General features: G+C 50.3%; 1 long non-coding RNA gene across 1 annotated transcript in view; it reads left to right on the top strand.

Moving 5' to 3' along the window:
• Positions 1 to 13,038: 13,038 nt before the first annotated feature.
• Positions 13,039 to 26,921, top strand: part of LOC106861075 (uncharacterized) — a 62,416-nt gene continuing 48,533 nt past the window's right edge. The window contains exons 1-3 of the long non-coding RNA XR_015806625.1: positions 13,039 to 13,152; positions 16,621 to 16,773; positions 17,109 to 17,266. This is a non-coding gene — a long non-coding RNA (uncharacterized LOC106861075). The remainder of the gene's footprint in view (positions 13,153 to 16,620; positions 16,774 to 17,108; positions 17,267 to 26,921) is intronic.

A 26,921-nucleotide genomic window follows, 5' to 3' on the forward strand; every position in this document is an offset into this window, starting at 1 on the left:
GACTATTTCTGGGCTCACAGCACTTAACACCATCCTTGAGTGGAGTCTGTGTTTTCTCACATCCTGTTCAAGTAACAAAACCAACCTTCCAGTGTGAAGGGGACTGATCCAGGGCGTTTGAGGTTTAACTCTTCCATGTCTTCCCTCAGAGCCTTTGGTGCCCCGTGGCAGCCCCCAGGGCTTGGGCAGTCACGCTGTGTCAGGGGCACACGTTGTGCTGGTCACGGGTGTTCCACACTGCCCTGAGCACAGGCACTTCAAAGAACTTTCCAGGGACAGGAAACAGGGAGATTAGAGGCACACTCTTTTATAGCATGCCAGCACTTTGCAATGTTCTTGCTGGTATTCCTGAGGCCCCATGTTTAACCATGAGCAGGAGGCACAACACACATTTCTGAGGGATGAGAGTCACAAGGCTCTTTACACAGCCCAAGAGCCAAACGCTCCAAGAGAGCTTCAGGGCTGGCTCCTTCAGGATGCTTCCTCTGGCAGCAGGGAACAGCTCAGCCTCACCACCACAGGCACTGCTCAGAGCCTGAAGTTGGCTGTCACCTTGCACCCCAGGGATAGACCACCTTCCTCACAGCGTGCTCTGGGAGGCAGTGCTGAGGTAGCCAGAGCTCCTGACAGCCTGGGAGAGTGGGTGGTGCTGGGGTTTTGCTGTGTCTTCTTTTCTCTCGATCCTTTGCACCCTTTCCAAATGTGCATCAGCTCTGCTCCCTCCCACAGCAGTGGAGCAAACAGAAGTGGAGTTCTTCCCGCTGGGAAGAGCACTCTCCAGCTGCTGTTCCTCCATGCTTTTCCTCAGCAATGTAAACAGTTTACAGGGGACTTTGTAAACAGCAGATTTGTTTAGGATATTGTCTGCATTCCCCTCGCCTCTTGTGTTCCCTTATTCAGCAGCACAGGGAGGGCTGACCTGCCATCTGTAGGGCTGGGGCTTGCTTGGTTAGAGGGGATGGTGGTCACAACCTAGAGGAAGGAGCTGTGTGTACTCCAGCATTCCCTGTGAGCCTGGTGGACTGAAGGGAACCATACACAAACACTGTGGCTGCAGGGAAATGTTTCTGCATCCAGCAGAGAGAGAAGCTGGCATGGGATGTCTTTGCAGGATGTGGTTGCATGGGAGAACAGAGTAAGCAGAAGAGAGATCAGCCACCCTCGAAGGCAGGAGCTCCATCCCAGAAAAGCACTGCCTATTAGAAAAGCCTCAGAAAGTCATTGGCTCCCTTGGAAAGCTGACTGTCCACCTAGGGAAGGAGACTGTGAAATCAACTCAGTAGGAGTAGCATCTGAGGCTGTCTGTGCTCCCTTCAGAGCTCTTCATGCAGGGATCCAGCCTGTGCTCACCTTCCCTCGTAACCCTTGGAAAGGAGCAGAGGAGGGGGAGGGCAACTTCCACCTGAGCTTCTGCACCTGACACAGCAGCTCTGTCCAACTTTCCTCCCAGAGAACTTCCCTAACAGAAAACCATTAAACCTCAGGTGCACACACAGGACAGGAGCAGTCTCAGGAGCGGGAGAGGGGAGCTTCAAGTAGAGGTTGACATGTCAAAAATAGGATCAGGGGTTGGGGGAGTAGCAAACAAAGGTTCAGAAGCAGTCAGCGAATGTTTCTCAAGCCCCAGATGTTTAATGTGAGTGAGTTCAGTCTTCCCTCTGCTTATGAAACAACAGACCCTGTAGAGGAGGGAGCAAAGTCTAAATGTTTCAGTCACTTATTGTCTGTTGGGTCTTTTAAATTCTGTCTTGTAAGTCTGAGCAGCTTAAATCTGTGACAGGCCCTTGAGCACTGCCTCTTTAGTCCACCATTCCCTGTGGACAGGAGGGATAACTGTTGCAGGCTGGGCAGTCAGGAGCTGACAGCAGATTGTTTGGCTCTTTGTTTGCCCCCGTTCCCTGCCAACCACGAGTTTGAGGCTTGAATTTAAACGTCCTGGATAGAAAGGACAAGATCTCCAAATGGCAGCTCCGTTTTGTTGCCAGGGAAGTCTTGCATCCAGGAGACACAAACAGCTCCACAAAGCCAAACACAAGGAGAAGCAATCTGACCCCATTTTCCACAGCATGGGCTTCCTAAGTATGTGGCTGCTGGATGCAGTTCTGAATGGTCTCCACCTCTTCTGTTTGTGTCACCATGTGAGGGGCTGGTGACCTGCTCTGGCTGTGTCCATGTGGGCACATCATTAGGAAGAAAAGGCCAGCAAATTTTTCCTGCTTCCCTCAGAGGCACTGATGTATGGCACAGACCCAGCCTGGCCTGGGAGTAATTGTGAGGGCTTCATTCTGGATGGCTTCTCAGGATGCTTTAAATACCACATAAAAACCCTCTTTGCCTTTGGGGTATGTGGATAGTTAAATGTTGTCCAGTAGAATCCTGTTGATTTTCTGGTGAGCTCTAACTGTAAATATTTGAACAAAAAATTATCTTGTATTAACCTTAGAGAAATTCAATCTCTCTATACATAGTGAAACCTGGCTTGAGTCACAAATGAGAGCAGTAGTTTCATCCTCGGTGGATGTTCCTCCACACTGGCACAGAAACCAGCGTGTTGCCCATCATGGATGGCACCCTGTTCATCAGGAAGGGCTGAAAGGACAGCTGGAATTGCTGGGCAGGATGAAGTGCATTGGTAGAGGTTGATATGGTCCTGAACAGGAAAGCAGGAGGGCTCCACGTCGTGTGGGATGACTGAGACAGCTGGGGGAAGGCTCGGGGCTCTCAGGATTGTTGGCAGCTCCCAAATCTGTTTCCTTGCAGGGTCTGGATTTAGCCTGTAGCATGGGACCAGTTTTGCTATCAATCTCAAAGCTCCAGCAGGTTTTCAGCTCTGCTTTAGGTAAAACTCCCCTCTGCTCAGCACTGACGAGCATTGTGCCCTCTTGAGGGAACCATGGATGTTACAGGGAGGGCTCACTTCCCTCCTTTCTTTTCTTGGACACTCACCTTTGTCACGGTGTAGAGGAGACAGGACGTTCCCAGGAAACCTCTGCCTTCACCTCCTGTCTGCCTGATTTATCCCTGGAACTCTGCTACAGCCCATGATAGTGATACCAGCCTTGCAGAGGGCAGAGCTGAGCGAGGGAAGGAAGAAGAGTACAAATGACCAAGGAGAGACTAAGCAGATGTGTGGGTGGAGGGAGACAGCATCAGTGCCAAAGCAGAAGTGGGAAAAGTGGGAAGAATTGTCTATCCATGGGGAGCTGATGGGCATGAGCAGAGCTCTCACTGCCCTGCAGACCATGCAGACTCGGAGGGCACTGGCAGTGTCTCAAACACTGATGTTCCAGCTGAGCCCTCAAGTGCCTTGAAATCCCACCTTCCTTGACAATCCCTTGGATGGCAACATCTGGAAGCTACCAGCATTCTCTCCAAACTGCCCCTGCTCAGGACACCCAGGCAGGTCTGTTCCTTTGGTACCCGTGCAAAGGGAGTGAGTGCAGGGCTGAGCTGTGTCCCATTGAGACACGCAGGGACACAGCAGGGCTGATTCCATTGGGAAGGGAGATATCCTCACGTGCTGCAGCTCAGCTCATTCCCTGTTTCAGGCCTTGGCTTAGGTGTAGCCTCTCCATGTGAGGGTTGGGAGCTCCTGTGCAGGCAGGAGCTCCAGCAGGCTCTGGCAATTCCCATTTAGGTTTGACCTTTTGCTGGATATTAAAGCCTTGCTGTGGCTCAGTAAGATGAACACTGCAGCAAACACAATTCCTCAAGATGAAATATCTCTCCAGAGGATAATTCCAGCCTCTTTGAGGGTTGTTGGATTTTTTTTTTCCCTTTCCCGCTGAATCATTTATTCCTGGTGTCAGGAAGGTGCAGAATGACTTTCCCCACTGGCTTTCAGAGCTTCATTGATTCTTCAACTCCCACTCCTGCAAATCTGCTGGAACAGCAGCCCTTTGCCTCTCCAATTCTCCCAGGAGGGGAATGGGGAAAGTAGGGTCTCAGAACTGAAGGAGCTCTTCAGGGAGCCCATTCACAATCTGGGGGAGATGCCATCATATTTTAAGCTCTGTAATCCAGAGGCAGTGTATTTATGTGTAGTTTTTTTGCCTTAAAAGCCTTCTCAGCACTTTGCTGTGTGCATGGGGAAGGGAGCAGGACACATTTCACTGAGCTTGTACAGGGCTCTGTGGACCTTTGGCCCTTCCTGCTTTATGGCTCACTGTTCCAGCTGAACTCTGCTCATGATGGGTTTCAATCCCTTCAGCAAAGGAAGGCAGTGTGCTCCCAAAATATGTGCAGTGCACAAATCCAGTCAGTGCCTGGCTGCCAGGCAGCAGTGACTGAAGCCAGGCCTCTGCCTGTCATCATCAATCCATTTGCAGCCCTGCTCTGAGTTCACACCTTGTGCTCTCTGGTGCAGCTCCCTTCTCTGCACTCCTGGGAGAATGGGAAAGGCTCCTCTTCCGGCTGGGGGTGGGGAGATGGGAGAAGGAGAGGCCATGGAGTGAGACCTGGAGGAAAGAGGGTCCCAGAACCCACCCCGAGGGGTACCATCACATCACTCTGGGGTCGTGTGTTCCTACAGGAGCAGCTGGAGCCGTGGCTGCCGGGCACTGTGGTGTGGAGTGGAGGGAGCCAAGTGGGTGTGAAGGGCAGGGTCCTGCTTGACCCCTCTCCAGAAGAGAAGCAAATAGAGCAGGACTTGCTGTCACGTGAAGCCCAGCCTTTCCTCAGGGCTGAATGCATCCCTGTGTCCAGCAAAGTTTGTCAGCAGATGCTGGCTGCCAAACCCAGAGCTTTGATTTAAGGAGTCCGTGCCCATGCCCATTAGCACTTACACTCCCCTGCCAAGCAGTTGTAAATGTTTCTATTTGTTCTGCACTTGGTCTGGTTTCTCCTGTTTATTATCCTAAATGTACCCAGGACATGACCCTGCTTCCCTTCTCCAGCCCTCCCTCCAATTCCATTTATTTTCTGCTGCTTCCCATGAAGCCCCGTAAGGTAAGTACCATTCAAAGGCCAGAAGAACAGAGGGAGGTGGATGTTCATGGACGTGCTGTGCCCTCCTTGGGATCAGCTACTGGCATCCGTGTTAGTAGGAAGTGCAGAGGGATGCTGCCAGGGAGCTGGGGGCTGGAAAACAATGGTGAAAGCTCAGAGCTGGCAGACAGTTAAGTCACTCTTTATTGCAGTGCTGCACAGGAACAAAAAGGATCAATATTTATTAGTTGCAGAAAGCATAATTTTGCATGAAAGGCATTGATCAGCATGTCAGCCCAGACAATGTCATTACATCTTTATGATTTGGTCAACATCCCTCTAGGAATTAGGACATTGTTCCCCTAGACAGACAGAGTTGGGGGGTGAAGGAAGGGTTCAGCATGGTGCTGTGATCAGAGTGGGGCACAGCAGGAGTGTTTGGTGTCACAGGATGGGCCCAGGGGCTCTGGTCCTCTGCTTCATTGTTGTGTGGTCAGTTTGTCACGGAGGTCTAAGGGCCACCAAGAGAAATTCCCTATTTCAGAGTCAGGACCTAAGATTTTACTCCTCTTTCCCACTGAATTAAGCTGCATGAAAAAGCTCCCCCATATGTAACAGTGCACAATGATTTGCTTTATGGCAGTGGCTCGGAGGAGGCAAAGGAGCTCTGTGGCAGCCTTCAGTAAGGTGAAGATGTGTTGGAGAGGATCAGATGCAAGTAGGAAGATGAGGATGGTGGAAGTTGTTGCAGTTTCACAGCTGGACACAAAGCCACAGGGAAGAGACTTCTGGAGCTGCACTGTAGGGGATGACTGCTGCTCACATCTCTCCTTACTTTGGCCCAGCAGTTCAAATCCTGCCTTTTCCATCACTGTGCTGGCCCCAGCAGAGACACAGGAGCACAACGATGGGTCTGGAAGCAGCGAGCCCTGTGGTTTTGCAGAACACCTGAGTCAGGACTCTGGGCTCAGAATTCCCAGCAGTGCCATAGATCCCCTCAGGGCAAGCCACAAGTCCACCACACACACAGCAATTGCAGAGCTCTGCTCCCACTTGGTTGCTAAAATAATCAACTCCACACAAACAGCCTGCTGCAGTCACTAGAAGCACAGTGTCTGCTCAGAAAAACTCTGAAAAAGTCCTCGTGGGAGCAAGGAATTCTTCCAGCCTCCAGCACTGTGCTGGATGTGAACCAGGAAAACCTGCCCCTGGTGTGGTAAAAAGATCCTGCTGGGTTCACAGGCTGGCTGTGAGTCAGTCTAGGTGTTGGTAGATAAAAGGTGTCATCGAGTGAAGATGAGTGGCTCTGTCTGGCTCTCTGAATGATGAATGAGGTGTTGTTCCATACAATCAGAAGGAACCTCTGTGTGTACACTCAAAGACAGTTTTTGAGACAGCTGTTCCTGCCTAACCTGACAGGCAGCCCTTTAGTCAGCAGGAGAGGCTCCTGAAGAGGTGGCACAGTCAGGTTTAAAGTGCCTGCAACCCACCTGCATTGCAGCTGGTGCTGCAGGGATTTGTGCATCTGGTATCCCTGGCAGAGGAAGCAGGAGGCTGAGGGACCCCTCGAGCATGGGAGCTCCAAACTGCAGCCCATCAGGGTCCAGCATCACCATGTTGCTCCAGAGAGTTTGGGGGGACTGTACTGATGTAGGTGAGTCAATGAGCCTGAGTGGGGGCTGAGGAATATGTTCCATCCAGGAGCATTGGGAAGGAATGAGTTTTCAGCCCCACTTTTGCTTTGCCAGTTGGATGAAATGCCCGGAGCAGGCAGCTTTGCCTCATGGAGTCTCAGTGAGAGAACCATGAATTTTGTATTAGGACATAAAAACTGTTTGAGCTGAACAGACCCATAGAACTTCCAGCCCTGTATACTGTCTCCATCAGAAGCCAAGCTGGATGCCTTAAAGCAAGACATAAAAATCCCATAATGCTCATAACTGTGCAATACTACCCTGTGAGGGGAGATTCCCCCCTGACCCTAGGTGGCTGCAGCTTCTACCCCAGAGCAGGAGAGGCAGGAGCTGCTCTGATTGTCCCTGGGGCTGGAGTCTCTGCAGGTGCTGTTACTGTGCACAAAGATGTCCAATCCTGTGGTGAAACTCTCTAATTCTGGTTGTTTTCGTGCTTTTTTGATATCCTGGTGAGGAACTGATAATCTTGGATGACCTGATGCAGGCTGCTCTTCAGAGAGCAGAAGAGGAGCTTTGCCCTTTTGCCCATGCCAGTGCTTGCCCCTTCTTGAACTCTGGAATTAATTTGAAAGTATCCAAGGCCAACCTGGATAGGGCTTGGAGCAAACTGGTGCTGTGAAAGGTGTCCCTGCCCCTGGCAGGGCTGGAACTGGATGAGCTCTAAGATCCCTTCCAACCCAGCCATTCCCTGTGGCCTGACCCCTCCGTGGTGGGGAGGAGCAGCACTGCCCATTGCCATGGCTCTATGGCCTTTTGGCTCAGGTGTTGCTCTACAAGCAACCATGTACCAAAGGTAGGTTTCTTTGCCTATGGGGTATTTAGTGGGTATTCCCAGAGAGGGATTGTGGGGCTAATTGGAGACTGGTTGATCTATGGCTGGGTGTAACCTCAATCTTTGGGTGATAGAAGCACTTTGTAGTCTGGCAGGGTCCTCTCAATCCTCTCCTTGGACATCCCAGCCAGGGCTCTTGCTGTGAGTGCCAGGTGGAGCTGCTGGGATGCTGAGCAGGTGCTGTGTGACAGAGGCTGGAGCTGCTGGAGGCCAGGATGGTGGCTCACTGTGACGTTTGGGAGAGGAGCTTGACATGAGATTTTCTTCATTAGATTTTTGCTAATTAAGTAAAAACTTAGATTTTCACCCATGTTAGAAGACCAGCTCCCAAATAGCCACCTTTAGGATGAGATGCCCATCCCAGAGACCACTTCTTTCACTGGTCTGGCATCCCCAGCCCCCCATCCCTAGGCATGGGAGAAGTTTAGTCGAGGACTACCCATGAATGAGCAGCAAAGTTGAGTTTGCATGCTGGCAGAACAGGAGAGGGGAATGGAGGCAGGAGAGCAGGTCTGGGCATGCACAAGGAGGAGGAGGAGGTGACACTGCCTGGGATAATTGGAACATTAAATCTCACAAAGGCGCCGACACTTACACAATGTGGCTCAGGGAAACAATCACTCTCCAATAGCAATCGTAGCTATCTGCAACCATTTTTCTGCTGATCTAGTGCTTAATCCCATTGTTCAGACTCCAGGTTAAATTGTCCTCAACCCACAGTGCAGAGGCCAGGTGTGTTTGCAGAGATATGCAGGCGTAACTGAGGGGAAATTTTGGCTGAGAAATCCATTTGTAAATGTCTCTCAAATATCTGCTCCTATTCCCTCTGCCTCCTCTTTGCCAGCCCTTCCACCTCCAAAATCTCCACATTGAAGGGAGCCATCCCAGTTCTCTGGTCAATCCCTCTTTATTCTGAACAAAGAATGCCAGAACTGCCTGATACAGTCACAAAATTGGCTTCAAATCCTTCTAGTTTGCAGAACTGCTTTAACTCTCTTTATTTACTGTAGGTCCGGGGAGGAGGGGTTTAATCCTTTAGCTGCATTCTCAGACTCTTCAGCTGTGGGAGCCCAGAATGCCATTTTTGCAGTAACAAAGGTGGAATTTTGCATGCAGACACAGGGCCCCAGGAGCTGGGGACTGAAGAACACCCTCTTTCTGAAGGCTTTGTAGTAAAGTTATGGCTCTGGGTGTTTTGGGGCTCTCGAGGCTGATCCTGGATAATATCTTCATAGGTTCTTAATTCACCAGTTCTAATCCATGGAGCACATGAGACCCCACCCCGCCACCCTCCCCCCTGGATTGTTGTTTGGATGGTAAAATGCAGGCAGGAGGTTTGACCAAGGCTGCTCAGATCCCTGAGCTGGGTTTGTGGTGCTGCGTGTTCCAGGCCAGGGGCAAAGCCCTGCTCCCATGTTTGGTCACTGATCCTGTTCAGTTCTGGAGTGTTCAGGGGGTGGCTGTGCTCATTGCTGGGGTGCTGGCACAAGTCCTGGGGCTAAGACACTCGAGGTCTGGGATTAAAACTAAAAGCAAAGAGAATTTTACCCATGTCTTGTGTTTTTCAGCAGAAAACCCTTTCTCAGCCCCATGTCTGAGCAGGTGGAGGATTGCATAACGCTGCAGATGTTCCAGCTGTGCTGCTGAAGTGCTGGGTGTTGCTTCTGTTTTGGTAGAAAGATGATTTACAGGTGTTACCTGGCACAGTCACCTAGGTGACAGCAGGACAGGAGTGTGACCCTTTGCCTGGCAGGAAGGGGTTGGACTGGGACAGAAAGAGACCCCAGATTGTGAGACACAGTGCTGTGGGACACGGGGCTGGCCATGAGCTGTGGCTGGAGCTCCTCGGGGAATGTGAGCTAGAAAGTTTGTGACTCCCAGTAATTCATTCCTTTCCTGGGGCTGTCTGAACTTCATTAAGACTCTCCAGAGATGCCTGGGGTATATTTATTTTCCTCTTTTTTCCCTTTGATGCCTCCTTCCTTACTGTGGGAGACTCCTGCAGCTCAGGGTTGCCCTTCTCTGCCTGGGCTGGCCAGGGCTCCCTTGGTGAGCAGGTATTGATGGCAGGGGAGGGCAGGACCTGTGATAACTCAGCCTGGCAGCCCCAGCAGCACCGAGCTGATGGAATGGTCTTTGGAGACCCAGAGAGCTTCAGTCAGCACTTCTGCCTGAAAAGAGTTGTTGTGAAAGGATGAAAGAAAGTCACCCCAGATCCCAGGATACACATTCTTCCTTTGAGAGGGTGTGACTGGATTGCTATCAGCAGTGTGGTTTCATTTTAAAATTCATTTCAACAGAGAATTAAAGAGGAGAATGGGCTTTCCCTCTGCTAAGGATTTATACACATCCATCTCACCCAGCCCCTTCCACCCCTTCTCTGAGCCCCAGGCAGTTTTGAGGGCTGGTTGTGGCTCAGTTTCCTGCAGCTTGAGCAGGGAGTTGGGCTCTGGGTTCCCCAAGTTCAGACTCTGTGGCCAAAGCACAGTCTGGAGCATGTTCTGTGGTGGCCCAATGTGACTGCAGAAACCTCCTCCTTTGTTCTTCCAGTGGTGCTGATGTCATGGTGCCATCCTATTCCCTGCAGATGGTTTTCATCACTCTCCCATTAAGCCAAGCTAGCCTCTTAGCACAGCACATGTCCAGGAGCCAGATTTGTGAACAAGATCAGCTGCTCCTGCTGCAACACCCGGTAGACTGTTGCAAAATGTCTATTTCCTCATGTCCTATCAGCCTGGAATTATTCCAGGACACCTTAGGGGCAGGAAGCACCTTTACTTTGTGAGCAGGGTTGTCACTTATCCCTGTTGCTCATATTTTCATATCCCCTGCACAGTGATGAGCCCAGGAGGGTCACCCCAGCACCTGTCCACTACAAACCTGGGACACCTTGTCAGCACTGTGCACGTGGAGGTGCCTCCCTATGTCCACTGCCCACTCTGGGGTGTTACAGGGATCCCAGCTGGCTGTGTCACTGCCTTACATCACCTGCAGCCCCAGCACTGGTTCCCAGCTGGAAGGGGATGGTGTGGGGCTAGCAGGATGGGAGCCAGGACTGGCAGCTGGCTGGGCAAGGGAACCACTTCAGGCATCACACTGGCCTTGGCCCCAGTCAAATATTTTTCTGTCACTGATCCTTACAAGTTTAGTGGCATCCCCAAATGAGGCACAGGGGATTACAGAGCAGCCAGCTTTCCTTTAAAGCTTGACCTTGGCATCAGGCTGGTAGCATGGCAAGGAAGAGAGATGAGTTAGCTGGCAGCCTGCCTGTGTGTGCCAAGGGGTCTTTAAAGCCTCAAAGGATGCATTAGCTTGATGTCAGAGGCTTTGTTTGCAGCATTCCCTGGCATAATCCTCCTCCCTGTGTGTGTATGTGTATTTCCTGCCTGCATCCCTGATGCTCCCCCATCCTGTGTCCAGAGAGCTCGGCTGGGCAGCATGGACAGCTCCAGTGAGACAGATGGAGATGGATCCAGGCCTCTGTGGGAACAGCTGCATCCCTGACAGTCCTCTTTGGTCATGCACCTGTTAGGAGCTATACTTAGCATGGGAAGACTTTCCAGAAAAGAGAAAGCAGGGCAGAAGTGGGAAGGCAGAAAGGCTGGGAGTTTGGCCTCATTCTCCTCAGTAGATCCCAAAGCTCCAAAACTGCCTCTCAGTAATAGTAATGAACTGCCTCTCAGTAATAGTGTTGGCATCCAAAAATGCCAATCAGGTGAGGGCAGGCAGTGCTCTGAGGCCTTTCTGGCACTGTGTGGGGATAGCCTGAGTGAGTGATGGCTTCATAACTCCTGGGTAGGATGCCAGCGAGTGCCATGTGGTCCTGAGCACTCAGGAGCTGCCATATGGGAGCTGCTGGGGATCCTGGAGCAGCCACATGCTGGGGGTCACGGTGCAGACCCCTGTGTCCATCAGGCCTCGCCCAGGGCTGCTGCAGCTCCTCTCCCTTTTCCTGTCTGCCTGTGCTCCAGCCTGGCTGCCACGCTCAGCCATCCATCCTCAGCCCTGGGCACTGCCAGCTGCCCATGGAGCTCAGGATGGATGGATGGATGAGGAAACCTCCTGTTGATGCTGGGCAGGGCTCTCTGTGAGGAGACAGGAGGCTCTGCAGCTCTTCCACTGGTAAATGAAGAGCCCTAAGTTAGATGCTTGCAGCCTCATGGCAAATTAATGTGCCTTGTTCTCCTTCTTGCAGCAAGGGCTCCCTGGGAGCCTGGCACAGAGGCAACAGGTCCAGGTGGGTTTTAAGGCCATGTTTTCTTTGCGTTCTTTTCCTTTTGTAAGTGCTGAGCTGCATTTTCAGCACCCAAGTGTCCCGTTGGCACAGGAGGTCCCCAATGGCCATCGCTGCAGTGTCACGACTGCGGCCTCTCTGTTCCCCACCCATCTCCATCTCTGGAGAGAGACTTCCCTTTCCTGGAGCTCCCACTGTGAGGAGTGAAACCCTATCCCTGCTTGATGACTGCAGGAAGCTTTGGATGGATGAGAATCCAGCATGGTTGGATGCCTCGGGTGCTGCTGACAGGTGGTATTGCCTCTCTGGAAGGACAGTGCCCCTCTCCAGCTGCTCCCTGCTCTGCCTGCTGCACAGCCTGTCCAGTACCTGCTCCCCACTTAGCATTCCAGGAGTTATGGCCACCGAGCTGGTGCTTAGTGAGGGATTTGCTGTACTTAGATAAAAAATGCAACAGGCACTTTAAACTGCCCTGTGGCTAAATTGAGCTGAGTTTTCCACTCCCTGCAGCTCTCAGCTCTGCTCCTCTGCCCTCTTAGCAAGAGGCAAGGACACTGTTAGGTGGCTTTTAGGAGCCACCTGAACATCTACAAATGTCTTCCGTGAGTGATGCTCTTGCTCAGTGCTTCCCCAGCCTCAGGAGCAAGGTCTGGGTGTGAAACCAGGAAAGGAAGAGGGAATACAGCATAGCATGTGGATACCAGCAACATCTCCAGCTGACTGGATAAATCCATGGTATTCCCAACTGCCTCATCAAGATCTTTGTAGCACTGGAACAATTTGCATTTGCACACCTGTGCAGAAATGTGAATAGGAACATCTTACAGTTTCCAGGTGCTTGAGCCCTGCTGGTACTCTGGTGCTCCAAGATTGGTTTCTGTGCCATCAGAAGTAAGAAAATGCTCATCTCCTTCCAGTGGCCACTTTCAGCTTTTTCCTTTTAAGACTGAGAAAATCCTTGTCACATTTCCTAATGTTTCTATGTGGTGTGAGGAAGTGATCCTAGAGAGAAGCATACCTATTTCTGCTTGGGAGTGGGAGGAACAGGAGGTCGTTCCTCATCTCAGGCCTGGGTTTGCATTGAATGAACCTGGCAATCTGGGATAACTGCATAACCTGTATAGTACTTGCCAGGTGCTTAACCCCTCTTCGTATGCCAGGAAGGCTTTCTGGGAACTGGAGGCACCAGCCAACATAAATTGCCTCTGTCAATGTGCTTTATTGGACTACATCAAAGTAGAATTGATAGAGAGTTTAAAAAAACCTAACAAAATGTGGTTTCTAAAGGCAGAGCAAGTCATAAACAGACAGGAGTGTTGTGCAGGTCAGGTTTCCCCTGGCAGCCAGGGAAACAAGGGGGTTCTGGCTCTGTCAGGGATGATTCATTGCACTGGAACATTTCAGGGGAGGGGAAGCATCCAGGAGTTAACACACTGCTGCAAGGAGAGGGGCTCTGAGTGGGTCAGGTTTGTGCCTCCAACTTTGTTGTCACAGATTTATACTGATATCATCTCTATCAGTGTAAGTTATCTGTTTCCATTTAACCTAGATGAAAGCTCGAGTGTGGTTATTGCATTCTAAGGTTGCTGGAACTTGTTAATAATTTAGAATAATCAAGTCAAATTAATTCACTCTTAAAATCGAGCTTATTTGCATTGGCTGGTCTGTTTTTTTGTGACAGATCTCTCTGCAGGCATACGTTTGTGTAAGCTTTTTGTGTGTGCTCATGAGTGTTTGTGTGCATACGTAATTTCCTTCTCCATCTCACGACCAACAGAGGCTGAGCTGGATTTAAATGTTGTGCAGGAAAAATGTGAAGAAGGTCCACCCCAAAGTGGAGCTGAATAGCTGAGGTATAAATCCACAGGGAAAAATGGGGTTTGTAATGGAAATGCTGCCTGTTTTAAATTATAGCCAGGCATCTGTGAGGCTGAGATTCCTGCTGCAGCATCCAGACGGTGCCTCAAGCTGGCTGCACGTTCCCAGAAATGAAGAACCCCCCCAGCCTACCTGCAGCCTGACCTTTGTGCTGACACTGTGGTGCAGCTTTTGTGCTGCACGGGGCGGTGCAAAGGCGCAGTGACAGATTGCTGCTGACAGGGAGAGGCTCCTCCAGCTGCATTTCTCTGCAGCCCCTGCCATATATCCGAGGGCTTGTTAGAGGAACAACAGCACCAGCCAATAACCAGTTGGTCTAAGCCCCTGGGACAGACCGTATGGCCCACACTGTGCTTCCTAAGCTGTGAGTGTGGAGTAAATTCAGCTGCCATAGTGCTTCCAGCCCTCGTGTTACCCAGTGAAGGAAAACACCCGGGCGTGCGTCTGTCTGTGGCAGAGCCTGTACCTATAAATAACAGTGTTTGTGTGTGTGTGTGCATATTTATGTGTCTGTGTATTTATTGTGGGTGAGGCTGGTTGTAGAGCAGCCCAGAAAATGGAAAATCCTTTTGTGCAAATCTGCTTGCATGGAGGCAATGGGAGCCAGGAGACCAGGGGTGATGAATTGGCCCTGAACTGCGATGACAGTCCTTTTTTTTAAAAGTCAAAACAATTTCAGGGAAAGGGTCTCCAAAAAAAGGTCCAGTTTCAGGAGGTAGCACAATTGAATTTCTGGTTCCTGGCTGCCTGCCTGGAGGGCCTCTTGTCACTTCTACTTTCTTCCAACAAGGCAGAAGGCAGAATTGACAGCAGCCTTCCCGCCAGGCTGTTAGGGAAGCAGGGAAGCCAGATGCTTTGCCTCCCTGCTCCCTCCCCTTCTGCGGCCCAAGAGCCAGAGAGTTAAGTTGCTTAACTCTTCCATTCTCCTTCTCCAGTGTTTCTGGTCTGACCTAGCAGGGATCCTGAGGAAAGAAATGCCTGGGAATGGGCACAAAGGGTCCTCACTCCTGAGGATGGGAGTGTGTGTGTGTGTGTGTCACAGTAAAGTGCCTTTATGCTTTGTATAGAACAGGAAAATTAGACTTTTATACAGAAAGATTCTGCAGAGAGGCACATGGTGGGAATGGGCTGATACAGGAGCCTTTCCCCCAGGAAAGCCATGGCAAATAATATAATTTCAGAGCTTCCAGCCCAAACCCACTTCTAAACTTTCCCTCATCCCGTGTTATTTATATCACTGCATATAGGGTACAGTGTAGGTGAGAGCTAGAATATTCCCTTAATTTCTCCAGCAAGGACAGGGCACTCAGCCCTCTCTTTTCTTTGTGTAGAATTATCATCTTTAGATGTTAAGGGATGTGGAAGGTTTCAGTTGCTGTTGAATTAACATTTCTATATGCATCATTTCACTAGATAATTTGCTGACTCTAAATTTTTTGTGTAATCAAATTGGCTGGCTGTTTTAACATTTGTCCAACACCATTTTTATGTGGTAGTTAAATGAAGTGGAGAATGGAGCCCTTTCTTTAGACTCAGGGCTGTAGCAGGGTGAGGGTCTCCAGTATGGTTTTTTGAGACAGGACCTGCTCTGTTATCAGGGATTGTGCATTTCCAGCACTCACAACCCACAGAGCCCTTTTTAGTCTGCCCACAGCTACAAAATGGGGTGGAAGTGGTAGTGGATGGCCAGGAACTGACACCCTCCATGTCCCCAAGTTCATCTCATTGCCAGAACTTCAGTATAGTGGTTAAGGTGAGAACCCTCCTCCTTTTCTACTAAGGACAAGAGGAAAAGGCCTCAGGCTGTGCCAGGAGAGCTTCAGGTTGGACATCAGAAGGAATTTCTTCGTGGAAAGATTGCTCAGACATTGGAATGGGCTGACCAGGGAGATGGTAGGGTCCCCATCCCTGGAGGTGTCCAAGGAATGCCTGGACATGGGGTTCAGTGCTCTGGGCTGGTGACAAGGTAGGGATCAGTCATAAGCGGGACTTGATTGTCTTGGAAGGCTTTCCAACCTCAATGATTCTGTGAACTAGCTCCAAATGGGACCAAACCAGGTCCTTGAAGGGAAAATTGTGCCAAGGGAGGTTTAGACCCGGTATTAAGAAAAATTTCTCCACAGAAAGGATGGCCAGGCATTGGAACAGGAAAGTAGTGGAGCCACCATCCCTGGAAGTGTTCAAAAAATAAGTGCATGTGGCCCTTGAGGACATGGTTTAGTGGAGACTGTGGTGGTGGTGCTGGGTGGAGCACTGGACTTGGTGATCACAGAGGTCTTTCCCAGCCTCAGTGGTTCTGTGGTTCTGTTTCTGGAGTTCACCTGCACTGACACTGCTGGGCTGTGGGCAAATGGCTCTGCAACCTGTGGGCTCTGCTGGGGCCATTCAGGTACCTCCAAAAACAGGGAAATCGTAGGGTTTCCTTAAAAAACATACAGCCCTTCTCCTCCTGTGTGCCTCTTTATGTCTCTCCATACCCAGGAGCTGGATCTCTGTGCTTGTACACTCCTCCCTCGTGCCAGCAGTCCCTGGGTCCCTGTGCCACCTGACCCAGGCAGGGAGGATGGTGATGGAGCAGGCATTCCTCTGGGTTTGGCATGCTCAGCTCAGGCAGGAGGGAACGCCAGCCTCAGGCAAACCACAAACATTTGTCACCTGCAGCAAGGTAAAAAGTGTTGCCCAGAACAGCCTTTGGAAATATTTTAATTACCCCTGGTTGATCTGGCAATCAACGAACTTGAGGTAAAGATCACAAGTGGAGACAAAGTCTAAGGGGAATTTTATGCTTGGAGTCAAATTTCAGCAACGTTTTTGAAGGGTTTCTAATTGGGATGGTTTTAGAGCCATCCACAAACCTTCCTGAATCCAAACAGTTGTGATGTACATGGGAAGCAAATCAGTCGTGCAGGTCTAGCACAGCACTGAGAGCTGGAACAACACAGGGCTTCTAAAAGAACCAACCTAACCACCGAGGTCTTTCTGTGCAGCTTTACAGTCAGAAAACTTCTTTAATGGACTGTAAATCAGAAAAGGAAATTTATTTTTTGTTTCTTCAGGCTTGAAAGACAAGCGTGCCTCTGCCCGACAGCTTTCAGAGCGAGCCATCCCTGCCAGCCAAAGCAGATTCTCCGTGCCTGCTTCCAAGCAGCACAAGCTGAAACAACTGGTGGCAGAGTGGGGTGTCTCTACAGTCCTAGCCACGAAGAGAGGTGATTATTCCTCCCTCCTAATTCCACTTCCCATACGGAAATTATACTGTGCTAGAGGCGTGCACCCTCCTCTGTTCTGTCAACGTGTGCTGCTAGGAAGATTTATTTCAGTAATAAGGTCTTAGCAGTGAAACTTAACAAAAATGAGGGGGCAAGTTTATTAATTATATATTTTACAGTTAATTAAAGATAATATTTAACAGAAGTAATTGCAGGCGTCTGCATTGATGGCACAATTAATTTCCAGTAATAAACGGGTTGTGTGTCCCTTTGTCGGACTGATCAGAAACAAATCCTGCCTCGTGCTAAACCTCTCTTATCTCTTTCCATTGCAGGAGATGAAACATCCTCCTGCTCACAGCACAAGGAAGAGGCTGGAGCTGGGCTGCTTTCTCCACTGCTGTAGAACTCCAGTGAAATGGGGATTCTTTGTTCGTGTTTCATTGGCTTCTCTGAGGAAAACAGCGAGCATGAGATGAGACAGAGCCTCGGGGTGAGTGCAAGCCCCACCACCAGTTCTGCCAGTTCCCTCAGCTGGGCCTGGTTCCCTCCATCCCATCCTGCCCCAGCTCTGGGAGGCAGGAAAGCTTTGTTCCACAGGACTCAGGTCTTTCATCCCCCAAGCTGCTTCTAAGCAGTCTCTTCCATTTGTGCTGAAATGCTGTGTAGGAGCACTTGTCACTCATCTCAGCTTGCATTCAGCATGTTCCCAGAACCCAGGCATGATGTAGATGAGCTGTCCACGTGGGAACTTGCTGGGCTCTCAGAGCACCTGCCCCTTTGGAATCTGACACAAAGAGTGCCCCTCATGTGCCCTGAGGTCTGTGCAGTGGGAAAGTTTATTCTGCACTATCACTGGCAATGTTTCTATTCTCCTAACACCTTTCAGACAGATTGGTAGGTTCTACCTCGTGCAGGTGTCCATCTCTCATTATCTTCCTCCTACCTGAGGTACCCACAGAGCCTGTGACACATAGTTGAGTGATTTTTATTCCCTCCACTTGAGGGAAGTAGCTTACAATATTTTAAACTGGTCCTCTGTGATTGACTCATGCCACCTATATCTGAAACACAGCCAATAAGGTAAGAGAAGATTTAGAAAAGTTAACAGTGTCCAGACCTTTTTAGGACAAGAAGGGAGCCTAAAAGTTGGATGATAATACTGTAGAGCCAAGCCCAGCACAGCTGCTCAATACAGAGCCATCCTGTGAGAGTGTGATGTTCCTTCCTGCTTCCTTTTGTATTTGTTATAGAAACTGTTGGTGCAGCTGGTGGGTTCTCCCCAGGGGCAAAGGAGCTGCTCTAGGAGCTCTGCACACCTCCAGGCAAGGCCCTTCCTATGGAGGAGGTGATGGGAGCTGGTCAAGGAGGTACTTTGCCAAAGGCATGCCACAGGGATCAGGGCTCTGTCCAGCCTTTTTAGTGTCTTCATTAATGAGGTGAAAGATGGGCTAAGCAACCTATGAAAGGCATGGAGGGCCAGAGGAGGTCCCAGGTTCCAGCCTGGCCAAACTGAGCACAGCTGGGCTGTGTCTGCCATGGGCTCAGGCTCCCCACTGGCCTGGTTTTGTGAGTAAAAGCAAAGAGCTGGGGCTGAGCCTGGGCAGCCCGAGCAGCAGGCTGGGTTTGTGAGGGCAGCTTTGAGCTGAGTGTTGGCTGCTCTGCTCTAAACCCCAGGTTTTCTGCAGGTCCATCTTGAAATATTGAAATGCAGGAGTAGTAGGCTCAGCAAGTCTGTGTGGGGATTTGCAGGCAGGGAGGGGAGCAGAGTGTGTGTGAGCTGCATGTCTCCCTCTCACGTGTCTGCACCCATATGTGCAGTCTCCCAGTGCCTTCCAGAGAGATTTTAATGCAGAGAGCTGTGACAGCCTTTCAGGCATCAATCACGCAGCACAGCAACACCCCTGCAAGGTCAGGCAGTGTTATCAGCCTCCCCTCAGAGCAGTGTTCTGTGCCTCAGCAAGGAGTGATGGGTGGAGGGACAGTGGCTCCTGAGTGTGCCTGAGATTTCCTGCAGTCAGAGCTTTCCCGATTCCTAGAGCCAGGGGTGGGACCCGGATCTCCTGGAGCCCTGTTCCCTCCCCTGCCCACTGCAAACCCTTCCTCCCCACAGCAGCCTCACCGTGAAACCACTCACTGGAGCAGGCCTTTGTAGTTTGGCAGGCAGAGCACAGGCTCTGCTCTACCCAATCTGCAGGCGCATTTTTGGGGTTGTGTTTACTGAAATCTTGGCTTTGCTGGTCTGCAGAGAATAAAAGTCGATTGTTGAGCAGCCAGGGCTCGGCGTCGCCCTGCCTGTACGTGTAAATACCCTGCACAGCCAGACCAGGCCAGGGGGAATGCTCGTGGGGCTGCAGGCTGCTCGTGTGAGGAGCCTTGTCTCTGCTCTGTGCTAAACAAGTCTCTGGTTACCTGCTCTCACTGGAGCTTTTCTGGCCTCTCCAATCCTTTTCTTGGCTGCTCTGGCTGCAGGGCCTTGTAATAGCTGGCTGGATTTATTTATTTAATAATAAAGTTTAAAGAGTGGGTTGTTTTCCAGGCAGTGGCTGTCTCTATGGAGCCAGGTCATGATGGGGTTGGTGTGGAGGGAAGCAGGGCTGCTTGGGGAGCTTGAAATCTGCCAATCCCACTGTTCCTTCTGCCCCTCAGCCTTCTCCAGTAACCCCTTGCCTCCTGCACTGGCAGGAAAGTTTATGGTGCTGTGCAGGCTGTCCAGACCTTGCCATTTCCATCTCTCTCAGGACTGTGGCAAGGATAGCAGAAGAGGGAGTTCACCCAAGGCTACAAACAGGATAAAATGACAGTAAAGAGAAGATGATGGAACACAAAGAGTGGGCTTTCCTTTGGTTATTTCTCCTGTGCAGATCCCTACAGCTGTCACAGCATGTGTCTCCTGTCTCTCACTCTCTTCTATAAGGGACAGTGACATCCTCCCCATAGGGCTTAGCAGTGCTGTCTTTATTCCCATGGCTGGGAAGCAATTGCACTCTTTTGGAGGATGGATTAGTCGGGGGTTTGAAACAAAAGTCAGAGGTTTGTGCTCTGGATCCCAACTCGAGGCATCTGCTGGTCCTAATCTGAAGGGCTCCCCCACCCCCAGCTTCACACACGGTACCCACAGGTTGGATGGACCATGTGCTGCTTTAGGAGACTTAATTTTCTTCATCTCCATGGAATCCTGAGTTGTGTGGTACCTGCCTGACAGCTCTGCTTTGGACAGAGGTCAGTGAAATCACTCCCACTCCATCACCAGTGCTTTCCTCCACTTGGGATTTACAGCTGGATGAGGAAACCCACCTCCATCACTCTCTGACCTTGGCTGGGCAGCCTTCAGGTTCCAAGAGGCAGGAATCTGTCACAGCACAGCTCTGTGCCTCAGGATGGGGTTGGGGGTGGGGAGTGGGGGTGTTCCCTGAAGGTTTGGCTTCAGGAATAAATCTGTACCTCCACACTTTGCCCATAAAACTGATAACACAGATTGCTTTACACATCAGCAACAGAAAGGAGACAGTAGAGGCAATCAGGACCCAAAATAATTATGTTTATCATCTATAATCATCATGCAGAGTCTAACAGCACATTAGCACTTCCAGCAGGCAGTTTTCAGGAGCAGGGAATGCAGGCAGTGTTTTGGAGGATGCACTGATTATTTTAAAGACACCAGCCACAACTGAACATGCCATGGGGGATTCTCTGAGCTGCCAGCACACCCTTTTATTGCCTTTGTGGGGAACAGGAGCAAGGCCAGTGCTGAACCATCTCTGTAAAGTGTTACTGGGTGTAGTTTCCAGAGTCAGGCAGCGGAAACAACAACTTAGCCTCTTTCTGACTTATCCCAGGGATTTGGAAGGTATAATCTGGAAGAGCCTATGGCTGCTTGAACCTCTCTCCATGGATGGGATTATTCCAAGGGAAGTCTCTCATGTTTCCCCTTGTGATGCTGCCTCTGCTCGTCCCTGTTTTCGTGCCAGTCCTGGAATACATAGCCCTGAACACAGACTTCAGGGCTGAGCTCCCTGGTGGCAGAACTACTCTCCCTGTGCTACTGCACAGTCTTGGGGGTGTGGGGCTACAAATGTCCAAGCAAATCCAAGTGATCTCAGTTCAAAGCAGGTCCCTGAAAACACCTGCAAGCAGCAAAACCCAACATCCTTCAACCCTTGTCTTGCAGTATGGTCTCTCCTTGTGCTGCACTCTTAAGGGGGGCCAAACTTTGCATCAAGGGAGAAGAGGCCAGAGAAAATCCTGGCCAGGAGGAATGCAATCAGTCACTGCATTCTGCCTTTTGGTGTGAGGGCTTAGTAACAGTCTACTTGCAAGTAAAGGTCTTGGAGCCAGATTTGTATGTGGAATTAGTTGGAATCTTATCAAAAGCCCACAATGCCTCATCTCTTCAGCAGAACATCTGAGATGCTGCACATTTATTTACTGTGATGTTCCAGGTTATAAAGTGGCTTTATAACCCCTTGTTTTCCATTATGATCCCCAGGTGAAGGTGTAAAATCCATTCTTTTGGATCAACAGGATGCCAGTCCTGAGGTGTGTCTGGGTGTAAGGGAGGGGCAGTTCCATCCTGTGTCTGTCAGTGGGAACTGGTGTTTCTCCTGCAGACACCACCCCACTGCCAAAAACTGCTTTAGCAAGGCTCTTAGGAACTGTTTTCAAACCTGGAAGGGTTTTTGGAGCCAAACATTGGTCTGAGTGCATTTTTATTGGAATTCAAATGCAAACCAGCCAGACTTTCACTCCAACATTTCAGTTTTCCTGCAGACTGTTTTTCCAGGGGCATCCTCTGGCTTATCTGCAAGACTGTGGGAATGCTGTCAAGACAGGAGCCATTTTCCTGTGCATAAAAGGCACCCAGCTCAGGGACTGGGCCAGAAGATCCTGTGCTGTGGGTATCTCATGCCAAGGAGCCAGGGAGGAGAGCAGAGCTCCAGGGAGTGCTCTGGGGCTGACTGTAAGAGCTTTGTGGTTCCCTGTGCAGCTGAGACCTGCCTGTGGTGTCAGGGAGGTGTAGTTCCACAGTCAGAGGATAATGGGGTGGAAGGACACTCAGGGAGTCTCCAGAGCCAGCTTCGAAGTGAGGTCCAGTTGGTCTGGACATCCTCCAGTCAGCTTTTATTTGTCTTCAAGGACAGAGATTGTTCTGCATCTCTGGGCCACTGTCCTGGATAATTGGGTTTTCCTGGAGTACAGTGCTCAGTAATGATTGTGAAATCTTCTAAATCTTGGCCCTTTTCTATGCTGACAGAGGTTCTGCTTTCAAAGCAAGTTTATCACTGACTTAACACCCACCAGGCTTCCCCTGTCCTCCCAGAGATCCTCCAGCCTCTTTGTGGGCTTTTCCAAGAGTAGAAGGAATGATGCTGACTCCCATCCAGCATTATTAAGGGTGGTTTAGAAAGGCACTTTATAACTTGGAACATCATAGTAAATAAATGTGCAGCATCTCAGATGTTTTGCTGAGGAGATGAAGTGTCACAGGCTTTTGAAGGGATTCCAGCTAATTCCACACACAAGTCTGGCTCCAAGACCTTTACTTCCCTGCAGACCCCAGAGGACTTGGGGCCAGCCCAGACCACTGCATGCCTTGGCCCAGCTCAACCAGTCTAGGAAGAGAGTGGGACCAGTACAGTGAGGGGCCTGAATGTCCCTCCCATGGTCCTTCTGGAAGAAATGGATCAGAAGAGGAAGATACTGAAGCAGTGATGGATGCAGGTGGGGGAGCTCCTGTGCTAGATCCTCTACAAGAGAGCTGCAAACCAAGCCTTGTGGTGTGGAATTACACCAGGGAAAAGGAGGAGGCTTGTCCCAGAGAGCTCCTGCCAAAGTGTGAGACTGGTGGAGGTGAACAGAGGAGCAGTGAAGGGATCCTGGTGCTGTGCTGGCATACTTGCTGTAGAGTCACAGCAGAAGGAGGTTTTGAAGACAAGTGAGGAGCTTTCTGGGTGTTTTTCCCTGCTCGAAGCATGAATAAAGAAAAGCACGAAGTGCTTCATTGGAAATCTGGTGGGTGGCCTGGTGCTATGAGCTGATAGAAGGTGGGGGCTCATTCCTTCGTAATGAATGAAAGATGACAGATGGGGAGAGGCAAGGAAAGGCCTTCAGCACTGGTATAATTAACTTACTCCTGAGAACACTGGGATGAGCTTTTTCCTAATATGATAGAGAAAAGAGGATTGTTTGACTAAGGAGATAATGGGAATTGTAGAGGTGAATGTGGTTGTGCTCTGTTCCTGAGACACTTGAAGCAAAGTGTCTGTGCCAGCTTCAGGAGCAGATGTAGAGGATGGATTTCCTGGTCTCGGGGAAGGGGGGTGGGCTGCACCTCCTGGGGTGCTGCTCTGAGCTTAATCCACAGCCCTGAGCCCTTGGCTTGGAGGAGGAGGAGGAGGTGAGGAGCCGAGCCCCCTTCACAGCAATAATGACTTCACACCCCGACTTTTTCCCCACGAGCCTTTTCTCTTGCACACTAACGAGTCTGAGCCTACTTCATTGTGCCTCAGTAATTGTGCTTTTAATTATGCTGTGTGTCTACCACCATCTGTTGTGCTCTTTTCAGAATCTGTTTCAGTTCTGATATCCCCTTTTGAGATGAAGGGACCACGAGTGCCCACAGTACCCAAGGTGTGGATGAATCACAGATTTTTCTGTTCTGTTCTTTGCTTTCCAAATGATTCATTCCACTTGATCTGTTTCTCGATGGCTGCCGAGCCTTGAGCTGACATTTTCAGGGAACTGACAGCTTTATGTGGGAAAATGAAGGCCGACCGAGAGGAGTGAAAAAGGTGTCTGTTGGAAAGAAAAATCCTGATCTTTTCAAGATGAATTTATTTGGACATGGGCTATCAGAGGATTCTGAAAGGAGAGGTTAAAATAGCTCCCAGTGTGGATGTCACCTGGGAGAGGCCAGTGTGAAGTTGCTGGTGTTGGGATGATGCTGTGACTTGGGGATAGACAGACAAGAGCAGCATGGTACACATCCCCTCAAAACAGGGCTGCAAGGGACAGGGACATCAAGCCAGGAGAGGGAGCTGGAAAGGCTCCAGCTGCAATAAGGGAGATGAAGAGAAGCAAAACAAGGTTAATGAACAAGAGAGCTTGTCAGCAAGGGAGGAGAACTGCAAGTGTGGGCAGAGGATGCCCAGCAGCATCTGGGAGGGGGTTACATCCAGGGCTGGCACTGAGGTGGGGTGCCCAGCAGGAGCAGCAGCATCCCAGAGCACCCCTCACAGTTCACTTGCATACAGAGGGAACAGCTGGTGATGTGTCAGGGAGGGTTAGGTGGGAAATCAGGAAAAGGTTCTTCCCCCAGAGGGTGCTGGGGCACTGAACAGGCTCCCCAGGAAATGGTCACAGCTCCAAGGCTGCCAGAGCTCCAGAAGTATTTGTACAACCTATGGGTCCCTTCCAACTCAGGATGTTCCATGATTCTGTGAAGTTAATCTTGTGGATCAGATGGTCCTGCTCACCCAGTTCCAGAGAGAAGATGGAAGGTGAGAGCAGGGAAGAAAATCTAGCATTTGGTGGGTGAGAAGAATGGGCTTAATGTCAGTTTATTTGGGGTGTAGGATAAATGTGGCTGAATCCAAGGAACAGTGGCTACAGGGAGGCCAGGAGGTGATAACCTGCAAGTGGCCTGTTCTCATTTCTAGGATAAGGGAATAAAACTGTCATCTGGGGAACTGTTGATGTGGTTCTGGTACCTTTTGGCTGTGTGTGGAACATCTTTTCCCTTCATAGGACAGAATGGTTTCCTCTCTATCCTGTCTGCCCCTGCTCTGACTCCTTTCTCATGGTGTGCAGGGCCTGTCCCACTGCTGATACTGTGCTATGTCTGGCTCTGAACACCTCGTTCTAAACAGGGTGACCTTTTCCTGTACTCTTTGTCCTCTAGAGCTCTGTCACTGGTTGGGCCCACAAACCCAGCCCTGACACCAAACAGCTTTGTCTCACTGCTGTGCACATTCTGTGCATCTGCAGGATGCTGCAGTGGGCTCTGGTTTGGATCTCTGGGTGGGATGTGGCTGAGTGGGTATCATACATGTTGCCAGACCCTCAGTGCCCTTAGAAAAGTCTTATTCCATCCCAGGCCAGAGAGAAATCATCCCTTGGCCTCTGGAAGTTGTTCCTCATCTTGTCTTCCGAGCATCTCTTAAAAGAAATTTGGGCTGTCCTGATGTGATTTCCTGATGCCCTTTCTGCCCTTGCTCTTTCCCCTGGGCCTGAGACCTTGGTGTTTCAATGTCACCCATGGTCATGGGAGAGGAAATGAACTACCTGGTTTGCTGTTCCTGTTCCAGCTCCTGGACACCTTTCACCTCCAGCTTCGTGCTGTGGGAAAGGATGGTGGTGTCCTTCTGCTCTTGCTGGTTTTTTATGCAGGGAGGATGGAGAACATCAATAGTTCACAGATCAGCTCAGGGGCTCTGTCTCTGTCATTCCTGCATTCCACAAGCAGGTTCCTTTCCCATCTCCTCCTGTACATGCAGGGTGAGGAGCCAAGCATCAGTTGCAGGACAGGACTGTAAATAAGGTTCCTTCAAAAACCAGTTCTATTTAGCTCAAGGCCATAATGGGAAAACCACTGTGATTCCATTAAATCTGCTTTGTATCAGTCCATGGAGCTGGGCCTGGGTGAGAGGTGCTGGGATCCCAATAGGCCACTAATTAATTAACTACCCCACGATCTTCATTGGCAAGGCAGGGCCCTTCCAATGGTTAATTAGGGTGGGAGCCAAGGAGAGGCTCTGTCTCAGTGGTGATCCACGCTCCCTCTGGCTTCCTTCCTCACAGACATGTCCTGGCATTGTGAGGGGAAGCCAAGGCTGAACATATGGCTCATTATGGAGCTCTGACCTTCCTGGAGTGGGGCAGAGCCAAGTGGCTGGAATTCCCTTCCAGTGCCACTCAAAACCTACCTGACTGCTGTGGAAATCCTCTGTGACATTTCTGGGAAAACAAACCCTTGGCCCAAGTGCCAACAGTTGTTATTCCCTCATGTTCTTCCTTCCTGTGCACCATGGACAGCTGAGACACTTGGGATGGTGCAGCAGGAGAGCACCTGTGACTTCCTTGTGGGCTCTGTGTCACAGGTGATGAACAGCAGCACAGCTCCATGGGTGCTCCCTCCATGGCTCTGGGAATCCCAGGGGCTGCACGACCATGGGTAGGATACCTGAGGCAAGCCCCACATAGCTCTGTTGGGATCTCCCATCCTCAAACATATTTGGGGTGAATCATGGTAGTTCAGGAAGTGTCCAGCTGTTCTGGCAGTGAAATCCATGGCTGGCTGGCCTGAGAGAGACCTTGGATAAGTGAAATGTAAATACTCACAGTGGCTTGCCAAGATGTGAGTGGGAAAAACCTTCCTCAGAAGATTTCCCATCTCTTCCCAAGGAGTCCCAGCTGCTGAGTATGCTTTGTTGTCATGGCCTCGTGTCTGGGATTTGCTTTTCCCAAGACCTTGAAACCTATTCCCCTTCCCAGCTCCTCGTGGAGCTTGATGCAGCCTGTCTCCAGAAATACAGCTGTTTGCTCCTTCTCTGGAATCAGAGAATATTTCTACTTTCTTTCCTTGTGCTCTGCAATGACCTAATTATTTAACTTTGCATTGCAGCCTCTTCCTACAGCACTTGCCAAAGAGGTCATCAAAGCCTCCCATCCCCAGTGCTGGAGGAGTTGGATTATTAATCTCTCTCTCTGCTCAAGGTTAGAAGAGATATTTCCTCCTCTTATGGACAACTCCTCCAGACAAATCTTTGGCTTTTCCGCTCAAGATCACCTGCAAGCACATGGGAGGGCGTTGGAGTGATGCTCATTCTTAACATAAGGTTTTTCCAGGCTGCAGTGGAATATCACACACTTAATTCTTGGCATAACTTGATCCGTTTGGTCTTGGGATGACTGGAGGAGTGTTCTGGTCTCCCTCCTTCCATGATAAAAAGAGGTTCATAATTAACCTTATTCTTCTTGTTTTAGGGAGATTAGTGCCAAAGGCTAAAATGCAGGCAAAATCTCTCACCTTTGGCTGTGATTTCCCAATTCTGTGACGTTCAGGAGCTGTGGCAGTGCAGGGGGATGTGAGAGGTGGTTCAAGCCCATGTCCTGCACTGGGATTTCATGTGTGTGTGCCTGTGCTGTGT

This window comes from Sturnus vulgaris, chromosome 13, assembly GCF_052056855.1.
Source record: "Sturnus vulgaris isolate bStuVul1 chromosome 13, bStuVul1.hap1, whole genome shotgun sequence".
In the NCBI taxonomy this organism is placed as follows: Eukaryota; Metazoa; Chordata; class Aves; order Passeriformes; family Sturnidae; genus Sturnus; species Sturnus vulgaris.